Below are 13,398 nucleotides of genomic sequence, written 5' to 3' on the forward strand. Positions count from 1 at the left end.
TTAATTAAGTAAGAGTTTAACCTTCTTCTTGTGGGATTGAAACTTATGACTCCATTAGAGCACTATATTACTTGAGGGATACATATACTTGCATTTACGACCTAGTGAATATAAATTATTGGATACATATTTTGGGGTTACAAAAGTAAAATTATGGGCAAATTAAGCGTAAGAGTTTGGATTTATAGAAAATTTGCACGCACTAGACCCGCATCAAGTTTTTGCAGCTTTTGCCCTAGAGTGACGGTAAAATTCTATTTAAAATTTAAAAAGATTGTATTTGAACTATTAAACCTGTTTTGTGTGAGTATTTTAATATATATGTATATATATATATATATATATATATATATATATATCTTTAAATTTATTTGAACTTAAACCAGCTATCATCCAAATGGTACAAAATGACTAGTTTGGGAGGAATACCATCTAAAGATCTTAATTTACATCTTGCAAGTTTTATAGAACTATGTGCTACATTTAAATATGACGGAGTGTCTGATGATGCTGCAGACTTAAATTTTTTTCCTTCTCATTGAGGAATAAAGCTAAGGCGTGGTTAAATTCGTTAGCACTTGGATCAATCGGAACTTGGGGTGATTTATCTCAAAAATTTCTAACAAAATATTTTCCACCATCTAAAACTGCTAAACTTAGAAATTATATTATAACTTTTTGTCAGTTTGAAGGGGAATCAGTTTATGAAGTTTGGGAACGATTTAAAGATCTCCTTAGAAAGTGTCCACACGTTGTTTTACCTGATTGGTTGATAATTCAAACATTCTATAATGAATTAGTGGGTTCTCTTAGATCTATTATTGTTGCTGCTGTTGGTGGTTCATTAATGTCAAAACCATACGATGAAGCATATTCTTTAATTGAAGAAATGACTACTAACAATTTTCAATGACCTTTTAAAAAGCTATCCAAAAAGAGTAGTCAGTGTTCAGGATTCTGATGTTATGTCTATTATGGCTGCTCAAATTGCTCCCATGTATAAGAAAATAAATCAAATTGGAATGAACTGTTCTCAAACACCTTCTATGATTGAGAAAAATTCATTAGGGCAAATGATAGATTTTCAGTTGTCTTATGAAACTTTAAATGCCATAAATAATCGAACTAATAATCTTTATTCAAATTATTATAACCTAAGTTGGAAGAATCATCATAATCTAAATTGGAATAATAATAATCATAACAATGTAAATCCACAATGGGGGAACAATGTGAATCCATTAGTAAATTTAAATAGTAAGGGAAATATTAATTCTAAACCTTATTATCCTCCACGTTTTAATAGCAATCCACAAATTAAAAAGAATAAATTATTAATGGAAGAATTAATATTGCAAATAAGAAATCAATTGCAAAGCCAAGGAGCTGCAATTAGAAGCATGGAAAATCAGTTAGTGCATATGACTACTTCGTTGAGCAATAAACCTTTGGGAACTTTGCCAGTAATGTTGAGATTAATCCAAAAGACCAGAACAAAGAACAAATTAAGGATATTCAATTGAGAAGTGGAAACAAATTGGAAACCAAAATTCAAAAGGACATTAAAGTAGAGAAATAATTAGAGGAAATTGAAAAATTTGAAAAAGATATTCAACATGAACCAAAGTATCACGTTGAACCAATGAAAATTACTGTAGAAAAATTGCTTCCTCCATTTCCTCAAATATTAAGACAACAAAATTCAGATAAACAATTTTTAAAATTCTTGGAAGTTCTTAGAAAATTATCCATTAATATTTCTTTTGTTGAAACTCGGGAACAAATGTCAAGTTATGTATGTGAAGTTGTTAAAGGATATACTTAATAAGAAAAGGAAGTTTATTGTTATTGAGACGGTTGCACTAAGCGAAGAGTGTAGTGCAGTAATCCAGAAAAAGCTTCCTGAAAAACTTAAAGATCATGGTAGCTTTACTATTCCCAAATCACATAAAGATTTTTTGAAAAAGCTTTATGTGATTTGGGTGCTAGTATTAATCTGATGCCCTTATCCATTTTTAAAAGACTCGGATTAGGAGAAATTTCCCCTACGACTGTAACTCTTCAGTTAGCTGGTCGTTCAATTACTTATCCTAAAGGAGTTATAGAAGATGTATTGGTTGAAGTGGATAAATTTATCTTTCATGTAGATTTTATTGTATTAGATATGGAGGAAGATAAATAAATTCCAATTATTTTAGGAAGACTTTTTCTTGCTACTGGAAAACCCTTAATAAATGTGCAAAAATGTGAATTAACCATGAGAGTCAATGATCAGAAAGTTACATTTAATATAACAAAATCTATGAAATATCCAGCAAATGGAAAATATGATGAATGCTTCATAATCGAGATTAACAATGATTTAAGTAATGAATATTTCATTGAAAATTTTGGAGAAAGAATTGAAGAAGAATATTTGGAGCATAAAACTAAAGACAGAATGGAAGATGAATTTATTAAAGTAAGTAATGAGGATTAAATTATATTCAAGAAAAGTTTGAAATATTAGATACTATAGAGAATAGTAAAAATTTCAGTCCTTCCATAGAAAAACCGCTTGAACATGAATTGAAGATGCTACCTCCACATTTAAAGTGTGCATTTTTAGGAGATTGATCTACATTATCTGTTATAATATCTTCAACATTAATTGAATTGTAAGAGCAAAATTTATTGGAAACATTAAAAAGATATAAAAAAGCTTTTGAATGGACAATTGATGATATTAAAAGAGTCTGTCCTTCAATTTGTATGCACAGAATTTTATGAGAAGAACATCATAAACCGAGAGCTGATCCTTAGAGAAGATTAAACCCAATTATGAAAGAAGTGGTAAAGAAAGAAATTTTAAAATGGTTAGATTTTAAAAAAGAAATTTTAAAATGGTTAGATGCTGAAATTATTTATCCTCTTTCAGACAGTGTTTGGGTTAGTCCAATCTATTATGTCCCTAAGAAAGGAGAAGTGACTATTATTGTAGATGAGAAGAATGAACCAATATAAACAAGACAAATCACTAGTTGGAGAATCTGTATTGACTATCAAAAATTAAATTCAGCCAATAGGAAAGATCATTTTCTTCTATCTATTTTGGATCAATTGTTGGATATACTAGCTGGGCATAAATATTTCTGTTTTATGGTTGAATATACTAGATATCACCAAATCCTTATTGCTCTCGAGGATTGAGATAAGACAATGTTTACTAGTCCTTATGACACTTTTGCTTTTAGATGAATGCTCTTTGGTTTATGTAATGCGCCAACAACATTTCAAAGATGCATGATGTTGATTTTATGTGATTTGATTGAAAATGAATAGAAGTTTTTATGGATTATTTTTCTGTGTTAAATAAATCAAGAAAAGACTTATTTCTTCACCATTATTGAACTCCAAACTTAACATCTTCATCAGCTAGGGCCGAAAATCATTTTAGGGCATCAAAATACTTGGATTGGAGAAGATTTGAAGGCATGAAAACTCTGGATCTCATCATCTCTTGGTAAGTGTTTTAATCTAAACTAGAAATTTTTTATTTTTACCATGGATTTCTCTTACATTTTGAAAAAAATTGAAAATGAAAAATTTTGGAAATAAGAAAAGGAAAATCCATGAAGTGAAGGTTTTTAGCCATGATTTGGATTTTAGGAGTTAATTTTACCATTATTTGAAAATTATTGGATATATTTGGAATATTTTTTTATCTTTATGGCTCCTAAAATGAAAAGAATGGGTGGGAGACTTGGGATTGACGGGTATTAGGGCATTGACGTGTATAGGTTCGTCAATCTGAAGGCGCAGTACCACTACAACTCACATTTTGCAAACAAGAATTTGACTCAAGAGCGAGCATTTTTCAACCCAGGAGGAATGATTCAAGGATTACTTATAGCAAGGTAGTGGGAGACTTTTTACTACTTTACTGATATAACAGTTAAAAACATTGTTTAAGAGTTATATGCAAACCTCTATGGTGCTATAGATGATCAGATTTATATTCAAGGTAAATTAGTAGATTTCACTTTTGCAAGAATTATTGCTTTATACCAGTTAAGGAATGAGGATCAGTGCGAGTATGCCTCGTTTTAAGTTTCTAACTCAATGTTAGATGAGGTCATGGAATTTTTCACCGAAGGGAAAGGTGTATGGAAGATAAAGAATAACAATAAGGTAAAGTTTGCCAACATGTCAACTTACTGCACCGTCTAAGGCATGTCATTAATTCTTTTCTGCACGCTTACTTCCTACAAATCATTTGTGAAGTGACTAAAGATAGAGCCAAATTAAATTATTGCATCCATCTTCATAAGAGAATTGATATTAGTTCTTTGATTTACAACATTGCACAATCATATTCAAAAAGTACCACTAGGGGTTTAAGATATCGTACCCTGATTTTTTACTTAAATCAGGAGTAGAGTTTGATCCTTCAGAGGAATTATTACAACCCCTTAAGCCAATCAATAAGCCTAATGTGCATACCTATGAGGCACATGCTAGGTGGAGATCTGGAAGTGGAAGTAGAGACATACCTTCTACATCTGCATCTAAACCTTCCACTTCTAGTTCATTGTCTCTACAAGAAATTATGCAACAAATATTATTCAACAAGGAGATATTTTAACACTACAAAATCAGATGAGAAACATGGAAGCAAGAAACTCTCATAATGATTCCTACATGCAAAGAAGAGTTGAATTTGATATTTCTTACTATGATGCTCAGATCAAATATATGAAGGGAGACCATTCTGGGGAATTTGCCACCTTTCCTAGATTTACACCCTATGTGAATGAGGAGAATGTAAAAGGTTGGGAAGATGATAAAGGAGAAGAAGAAGACACAGATGAGGAGGAAGATTATCTTAATGTTAGTTTTTCTTTGTGATTGTGATTGGTTGGTTTTCTGTTAGTTTGTTGATGTTTTTTTTATTTATTTATAGTGTACTCTGCATGAACTTGTTAGTGTTAAGTTTAGTTTTTCTTAATGTATGTTTTAGATTTTTGTTAATTTTTAGCACTTTCTTGTAATACAATAAATCCTTTGATATGAATATGTTATTTGAATTTTATTCATTGCTATATATCTGCTTCTTTTTATTATTGGTACCTGCATAGTTCAATTTCAAATTCCAAAGTCCCAGAGCAACAAGTTAGTACTTTTGAATGTATTTAATATTTTCTTTCACTCTACATTTCTTATACTGCATGCTTTATTTATTAAACCTTTAAATTTGGGGGGAAGAAAAAAATTTCTTTTAAAAGAAGGAAAATAATTTTTATTTGTTCTCAATTAAATATATTTTTAAAATTTAATTTAAAATGACCATTGGTATTAGAGGGTAACTTTAGATAACTATATTTTTGTTTCTAACTTTATAAGTAAAGGTTTTCCATAATGAAGGTTATTCTTAAGTTGAGGTATTTATTATGAAAGAATAAGACTGTTTTTTCTATTTTAAGTAAAGAAAAATGTATTTTTGAAGTGTTAAAAATTTTAGAGTTTCAGATATAAAGAACTGAAATCGAGACTTTATATATCTTCAAAACCAATATGAATTTATTAAGTGAAGGAATGTAAAAAGTTTTTAACTTTAAGAAGATGATAGTGAAAGTTTAAAATTATTAAAGGATATCCAGATTTAGTAATCAACACATATAAAAAAAAGGGAAAAAAAAGAAGAGTAAGGAGTAAAAAAAATCTTGAAAGGAAAATAAAAAGGAAAAAAAAAAACAAAAGAAAAGAAGAAGTATGTGAGGAGAAGCTTGACGAGCTGCATAATCAAAAATTGATTTCACTTGAATCAACTTGAGGGAAAAAGATTTATTACATTTCTAAACTTGTATATAAGTATTAACATCCTTACTAATAAAGTTCTCATAAAATTCTTTTTCATATGGACATTCTATGTATCTTTAATATGACAAAACTACAATTCTTTTTGAAATGAATGGAGAAGCATAAATCTTAAACTATTATTATGCTTTTAGTTTTAGCCCGAGTTGTTAAAAGTTTTTCTTAAGTTGTTCTATTATATTTAGCAAACCAAATTATAGAAATTTATAAGTTAAAATCATTACCATAAGTAATATTTTTATTTAGTAAAAAATTTACTTGAGGATAAGTAACAATTAAGTTTAGGAAAGTTTGATACACCAAAAAATGTTCATTTTTTCATATATTTTTAATGCTTATATTTCGTCATTTTTGGTGAAATTGCACTTTAAAGAAAGATATTTTCATGTTTTTGATGCAGGTATACTCAATTTGGGGACGACGTCCTTTTGAAGACGGAGGGTCTATAAGACCCACTATATCTGTGCCCTAACACTCAAATGGCGATGATGTGATCATCGGTTGTAGGACATCATCGGGAGTAGCACCTTTCATCAAAGTGCATCTCCCATCATTGCACTTTAAAGAAGTTCATTTACTTACCCTCATCATTAAGTTAAGCCAACAAAGCTTCAAGGGAGTCATCAAAAGTCATGGTATAAAGTTTCAACGGTCTACCCAAGACTGTGGCTGCTAATTGATCCACATAAAAATAACATATTTTAAAGATATTGCACTTTAAAGGAAAATATTTTGTATGTTTTTGGTTTCATATATATGGAACGAACTTTTAGAGAAAATGAAGGAAAATGGAACAAATTTGAAGATATTTTTGCGGTGTTATAGTGCCACCGCTTGGCACCACAGCACCAGATATGACCGAAAAGGGCACTATAGCGTCCCAGACTGGTGCTACAGCTCTAGTAAGTATTTTTCTAGAAGATACATAAAATTTGGCCGAATTTTGGAGGGGTGTTTGAAGCAACCTTTTATTATTTTCTATCTTCTATTTAATGAGAAGGATTTGGTCAAATTTAGAGACCTTTTGGAGCCTCAAAACTTCAATTGGGTGGCAATACTAAATTTGGTTTTTCATATTTTCTGTTGAAGTGTAAGTGTAAATTTGTTTTAGTGTGAAGTAGTTTGAAGATTACTTATTGGAAACACTAGAAGTTTACTTGAGGAGAGACATAAGGTACTTTGTATTTGTGTTTTAAGTTTTTTGTTGTAAGACTTTGGATTTCAATGCAAAAGTTTGGTTATTGTTTAATCTCCATGAATTCTGAGTAGTTCCCTTTCTTTCTTCTTGCATATGAGACTTAATCTTGTGGGATGAGAATGATTTAAATCTTTCTTTTTTCTCTTAAAAATTGTGATGATATTTTCACTGAATCTTCATTTACTTTGCCAAATGACACTTGTGAGGTTAAAATCCATTTAGAAACATAATAACCTGGGTGGGCTATGATTTCACCCAGCTAGTGGATACCACACTTCATTCTAGGCAGAGCCATTGCGATCACCTAAGGAGGAGTGCAAATAAATAGGGAGATAAGTTTTGACGGGCATAAAATTGATTAGTTTTAGAGTGAGGCTAGATTCTTATCAATTTGGCTTAAGGTTTAGTACCCTAATGGTGGGATTTGACCATCATGATGGCATAGGCTGTTGACCTCACTTTTGGTTGAGGTCTAGAAATTTCTTTAGTAGCTTAGGTCTAGCCATAGGACTTTCCTACTAATAAGGAATCAGCCTTAAGTTAGCTAATGTTCTTTGCAAGCACCCGTAGGGGGTAAAGAATAAGGTATGCTTCTATTTGTCACAATAGATCAGATTTGTCTTAAATTATTTGAATCCTACATAGATTAAAATTTTTTTGCAAGGGGAAAGATTTTCCATAATATCTATAGTCGTTGTTATATTTTGTTAAGCTGATACATTTAGTTGTTACTTTTTTTAGCTCATTAGTAGTAATTTTTAGTGAGCATATCATTTTAAATCTCTTATCTTTTTAATTTTCAATTTAAATAAAATTTATGTAAGTTGATTTTAAGAGTTAGTGGGATCAATACTGGGTTTTTGAAGAAAATCCTATATTACTTGAAACGATATGTATACTCAATTTAAATAAAATTTATGTAAGTTGATTTTAAGAGTTAGTGGGATCGATACTGGGTTTTTGAAGAAAATCCTATATTACTTGAAACGATATGTATACTTGTGTAGTACCCCTAGTGCAAAAATTTATTATATAATTCATAAATCATTACATTTGTTCATGCTAGCCGCTAGATATAATTTGAGACATATTTTCTAGCATATTAAGGAGATTAAAAATATAATTAATTGCGGGTTGGACCTAATTTTAGTCATCGTTGCCGGGGAGTGCGACAAAACCTTTTGATTTACAATTTTATTTGAATTGTAAATTTAAAAAAGATGGAAATTTTAAAAAAATGAAAAAAAAAATTTAAAATAAAAAAAATACATTTTCATTTTTTGGCATGCAATTTTATTTTCTGTAAATTTTTACATTGTTTATGCATAGTTGTTGATCTAAGGAAAAAAATGAAAAAAAAAATTTTAAATAAAAAAAATACATTTTCATTTTTTGGCGTGCAATTTTATTTTCTGTAATTTTTTACATTGTTTATGCATAGTTGTTGATCTAAGGATTTAGTGCCTTATGATTTTGAATTAGAATGGACTATTAGAAAAATTCAAAAACAAGGAAGACTTTATAATTCTCAAGAAATGATAAATACATTGTAAAATAATATTGAAATTCAAACTGCTGAAAATAAATATCATAATTTACAAAAATCATTAAGGGATTTTGCGAACCCTACAATAAATGTAATTTATTTTAGTATTCAAACTCTTATTGTAAAGACTAAATCATTTGAACTTAAACCTTCAATTATACAAATGAAACAAAAGATTTAGTTTGAAGGAACACCCTCTGAGGATCCCAATTTACATTTAACTAGCTTTTTAGAACTGTGTTGCATTTAAATATCATAGTGCATCAAATGATGTCATTAGACTAAGACTTTTCCCTTTTTCATTAAGGTATAAAGCTGAGATGTGGTTAAATCATTAGCACCTGGATCTATTACACTTGGGAAGATTTATCTCAAAAATATTTGGCTAAGTATTTTTCACTTTAAAAAACTGCGAAGCTTAGAAATGATATTTTTTGTTTTACCCAGTATGAAGGAGAGTCTATATATGAAGCTTGAGAAAGATTTAAGGAACTCCTTAGTAAGTGTCCACATCATGCTTTAACAGACTGGTTAATCATTCAAACCTTTTATAATGGGTTATTAGGATTCCTTAGATCTATTATAGATGCTGCTACTGAAAAGTTCATTAATGATTAAACCCTTTGTTGAAGCTTATTCATTAATTCCTGAAATGACTACAAATAATTTTCAATGGCCTTCTGATAGGGTAAATCCTAAGAAAGTAGTGAATATTCATGATAACAATGCTATTTCAATGATTGCATGTTATGTTGTTGCATTGCTTACGAAGATAGACCAAATTAGAATGAATTTTTCTCCAATACCCCAAATGGTTGAAGAAGATTCATTACAACAAATGATTGATTCTCATACTTCATTGGAAAGTATAAATGCTATCAACTGGTTCAATAACCCAGTTTCCAATTATTATAACCCAGGTTGGAAAAAATATCCTTACTTCAATTGGAACAACAATCCTAGTGGTGGAAGTCAACAATGGGGGAATGCTCAATTAAACCCATTGGGAAATTGGAACAACCAGGGTAGTGCTAACTTTAGACCTACTTATCCTTCTGTATTTAATCAATAATCCATATTCCAATTATTATAACACAGGTTGGAAAAGATATCCTAACTTCAATTGGAACAACAATCCTAGTGGTGGAAGTTAACACTGGGGGAATGCTCAATTAAACCCATTGGAAAATTGGAACAACCAGGGTAGTGCTAACTTTATACCTACTTATCCTCCTGGATTTAATCAATAAGTTAAGGAGAAAAAGTTGTCTACAGAAGAAGTGGTGTTACAAATGGGTAATCATTTGCAACGTCAAAGTGCTGCTATTAGAAATATGGAGAATCAATTCGGACAAATTGCTAACGCACTTAGCAGTAGGCCTCGGGGAACACTTCATAACAACGTAGAGATCAATTCTATAGACAAAAGTAAAGAGCCATAGCAAGTTAAAGCGGTCCAAATAAGGAGTGGAAATGAATTAAATGTTGGAGTCAAAAAGAAATTGAAGTTGAGAGAGAAGTTGAAGAAATTGAGAAACCTGAAAAAATTTTTCCTAAGGAAGCAGAAACACCTAACTCTCCAACTAAGAATATTTTAGAAAGACCCCACCACCTTTTCCTCAAATAATTAAACACAAAAAATTGGTTCAACAAATTTCAAATTTTTTTGAAATATTCAAGAAGCTTACAATTAATATCTCTTTTGCTGAGGCTTTGGAACAGATGCCAAGTTATGCCAAATTTATGAAAGAAGTTTTAAATAAAAAGAAGAAGTTTGTAGATGATGAGACTGTTGCACTTAATGAAGAATGTAGTGCAATAATTCAATAAAAGCTTCCTAGAAAACTTAAAGATCCTGATATCTTAACCATACCTTGTGCAATTAGAGAAAAAATTTATGGAAAAGCTTTATGTGATTTAAGAATAATCAATAACCTTATGCCACTATCTATATTCAGAAGGTTAAGTTTAGGAGATATTTCTCCCACTACTATAACCCTACAATTAGCGGATTGATCTATCACGTATCCTAGTAATGAAAGAAGATCTATCACTTATAGAAGATGTGCTAGTTAAAATGAATAAATTTATCTTCTATCTTGATTTTTTTGTATTAGTAATGAAAGAAGATAAAAAAATTCCTATTATTTTGGGAAGTCCTTTCCTTGCTATTGGACGAGCAATGATAGATGTGCAAAAAAGAGAATTAACAATAAGAGTGAATGATCAGGAAGCAAGAGTGAATAATCAGGAAGCTACATTTAATGTGCTTAAAAAATGAAGTATCCTGATGGAAAATGTTATAGAATGGATATTATTCATGATATTATTGATAATCATTTTCAAAACAGATGTGAAGTCACATTGGATCAAAAAGATGAAGTCAATTCAGAGAAAGAATAAGAAGCTGAGATTTAAAGAGATTTTGATAATGAGTCAAATGAGATGATTACTGAGGATTCAATTTAAATTTTGAAAAATTATGAAATTTTAGATACTACTGAAATAGTATACCTCTGGTTCCATCTATTGAAAAACCTCCTGAACTTGAGATGAAAGTGTTACTTGCTTATCTAAGTATGCATATTTTTTTGGAACTCATCTATATTACCGGTTATTATATTCTTAGATGTAAATGCTGAACAAGAAGAACAATTATTGCAAATCGTAAAAAAACCTTTGGATGGATATTAATTGATATTAAAAAAGTCAGTCCTTCAATCTGTATGCACTGAATTCTAATAGAAGATAACCATAAGCCTAAGGCTGATCCTCAAAGGTGATTAAATCCTATAATGAAAGAATTCTTTAATAAAGAAATTTTAAAGTGGCTGATTAAATCCTATAGTGAAAGAATTCTTTAATAAAGAAATTTTAAAGTGGCCGGATGATGTGATTATTTATCCAATTTCAGATAGTTCTTGGGTTAGCTCTATTCATTGTGTTTCTAAGAAAGGAGGAGTGACTGTGGTTGAAAATGAAAAGTATGAATTAATTCCGACAAGGCAAGTAATTAGATGGTGAATCTGTATTGATTATAGAAAATTAAATGTCGCTACTAGAAAAGACCATTTTCCTTCACCACCATTTTCCTTTACCTTTTCTGGATTCCTTCACCTTTTCTTGATAAAATATTGGATAGACTAGCAAGACACTGTTATTTTTATTTTTTGGATGGATATTCTGGATACCACCAAATACCTATTACTCTTGAGGATCAAGAGAAAATGACTTTTACTAGTTCTTATAGAAATTTTGCTTTTAAAGAAATACCATTTGGATTATGTAATGACCTGCAACTTTTCAAAGATGTAAGATGTCAATTTTCTGTGATTTAATTGAAAAAGGAATTGAAATTTATATGGATGATTTCTCAGACTTTGGGACTTCTTTCAATATATGTTTAGATCACTTAGCAAGAGTTGTAAAATGCTGTGAAAAACAAACTTTGTTCTCAACTGGGAAAAATATTAATTTATGATTGCATGAGGAATAGTGTTAGGGCATAAAATTTTTGAAAAAGGCATGAAAGTTGATCCAACAAAAATTCAAGTTAATGCAGAATTGCCACCACCTACTAATGTGAAGAGAATAAGGAGTTTTCTAGGACATGCTGATTTCTACAGATGTTATATTAAAGATTTTAAAAAAAATTACAAGACTTTATGTCAACTTTTAGAAAGAGATGCTAACTTTGATTTTAATGATGAATGTTTATATGCCTTTAACTTATTAAAAGAGAATTAATCACTACACCTATTATTGTTTCATATGATTGGATAAAACCTTTTGAATTAATGTGTGATGCTAGTGATTATGCTATAAGGGCTGTTTTAGGACAGAGATATGATAAAATGTTCATAGTGATATAATATGCTAATAAAACCCTTAATGAGGCTCAAATTAATTACACTTCCACTGAAAAAGAATTATTAGTTATAGTTTTTGCTTTTGATAAATTCAGATCTTATCTTTTTGGAATAAAATGTATTGTGCATACTGATCATTTTGCTATATAGTTTTAATGATGAAGAAGGATGCAAAACCACAATTAATTAGATGCGTTCTTCTAATGCAAGAATTTGATTTTTAAGTTATGGATAAGAAGGGCAGTTGATACTCAAAAAATATAAGCATTTTTAGACCCATATTTTATACCTATTTTTGATGATATTGCACTTTAATGGAAGATATTTTGATGTTTTATTGCAGGTTGTTGATTTTTAGGGCTTAAAACAAGCAGAAAGCAAAAAGGACAAAATTTGGAGTCTAAGAAGAAAGCAAAAAGGACAAAATTTGGAGTCAAAATGACATTTTTGAAGAAATGCTCAGCGCCGGCAGCGCAGAACAAATTAACATGGAGATTTTTTACTCAACGCTGACAGCGCCAAAGGCGGTGCAGACCCCGTTTCTAGAAGGTTCGATGTATTTGGATAATTTAAAGAGTTTTTGGAGGCACTTCTTGGAGAACCAACCTTGGGCTCTATTTGGGGCCGAATTTCATCAAAACAAGCGCTCCTCTACGTTTTTCACTCCTCTACTTTCATTTGTCGTACCACATCATTCCATTCCACTTCCATATTGGAGTCAATTAGTGATTTTTTTTCATAGTTTAGAGTTTTTGTGGTGAGATTTAGTGTGAAACTTTCTATAAGAGTGTTGGAGAAGGAGAAAAGTGAGAGATATCTTTTTCCTGCATTTCTAAAAAAAGGCTACAAATGATTTGCTTTGAGAAAGAGTTTTCAGATAAGTATTATTTGTTTATTAGTGTTGTATGAACTTTCTTTTATATATGGAA

The sequence above is a fragment of the Phalaenopsis equestris genome, unplaced genomic scaffold, assembly GCF_001263595.1.
Source record: "Phalaenopsis equestris unplaced genomic scaffold, ASM126359v1 Scaffold229898, whole genome shotgun sequence".
Taxonomy (NCBI): Eukaryota; Viridiplantae; Streptophyta; class Magnoliopsida; order Asparagales; family Orchidaceae; genus Phalaenopsis; species Phalaenopsis equestris.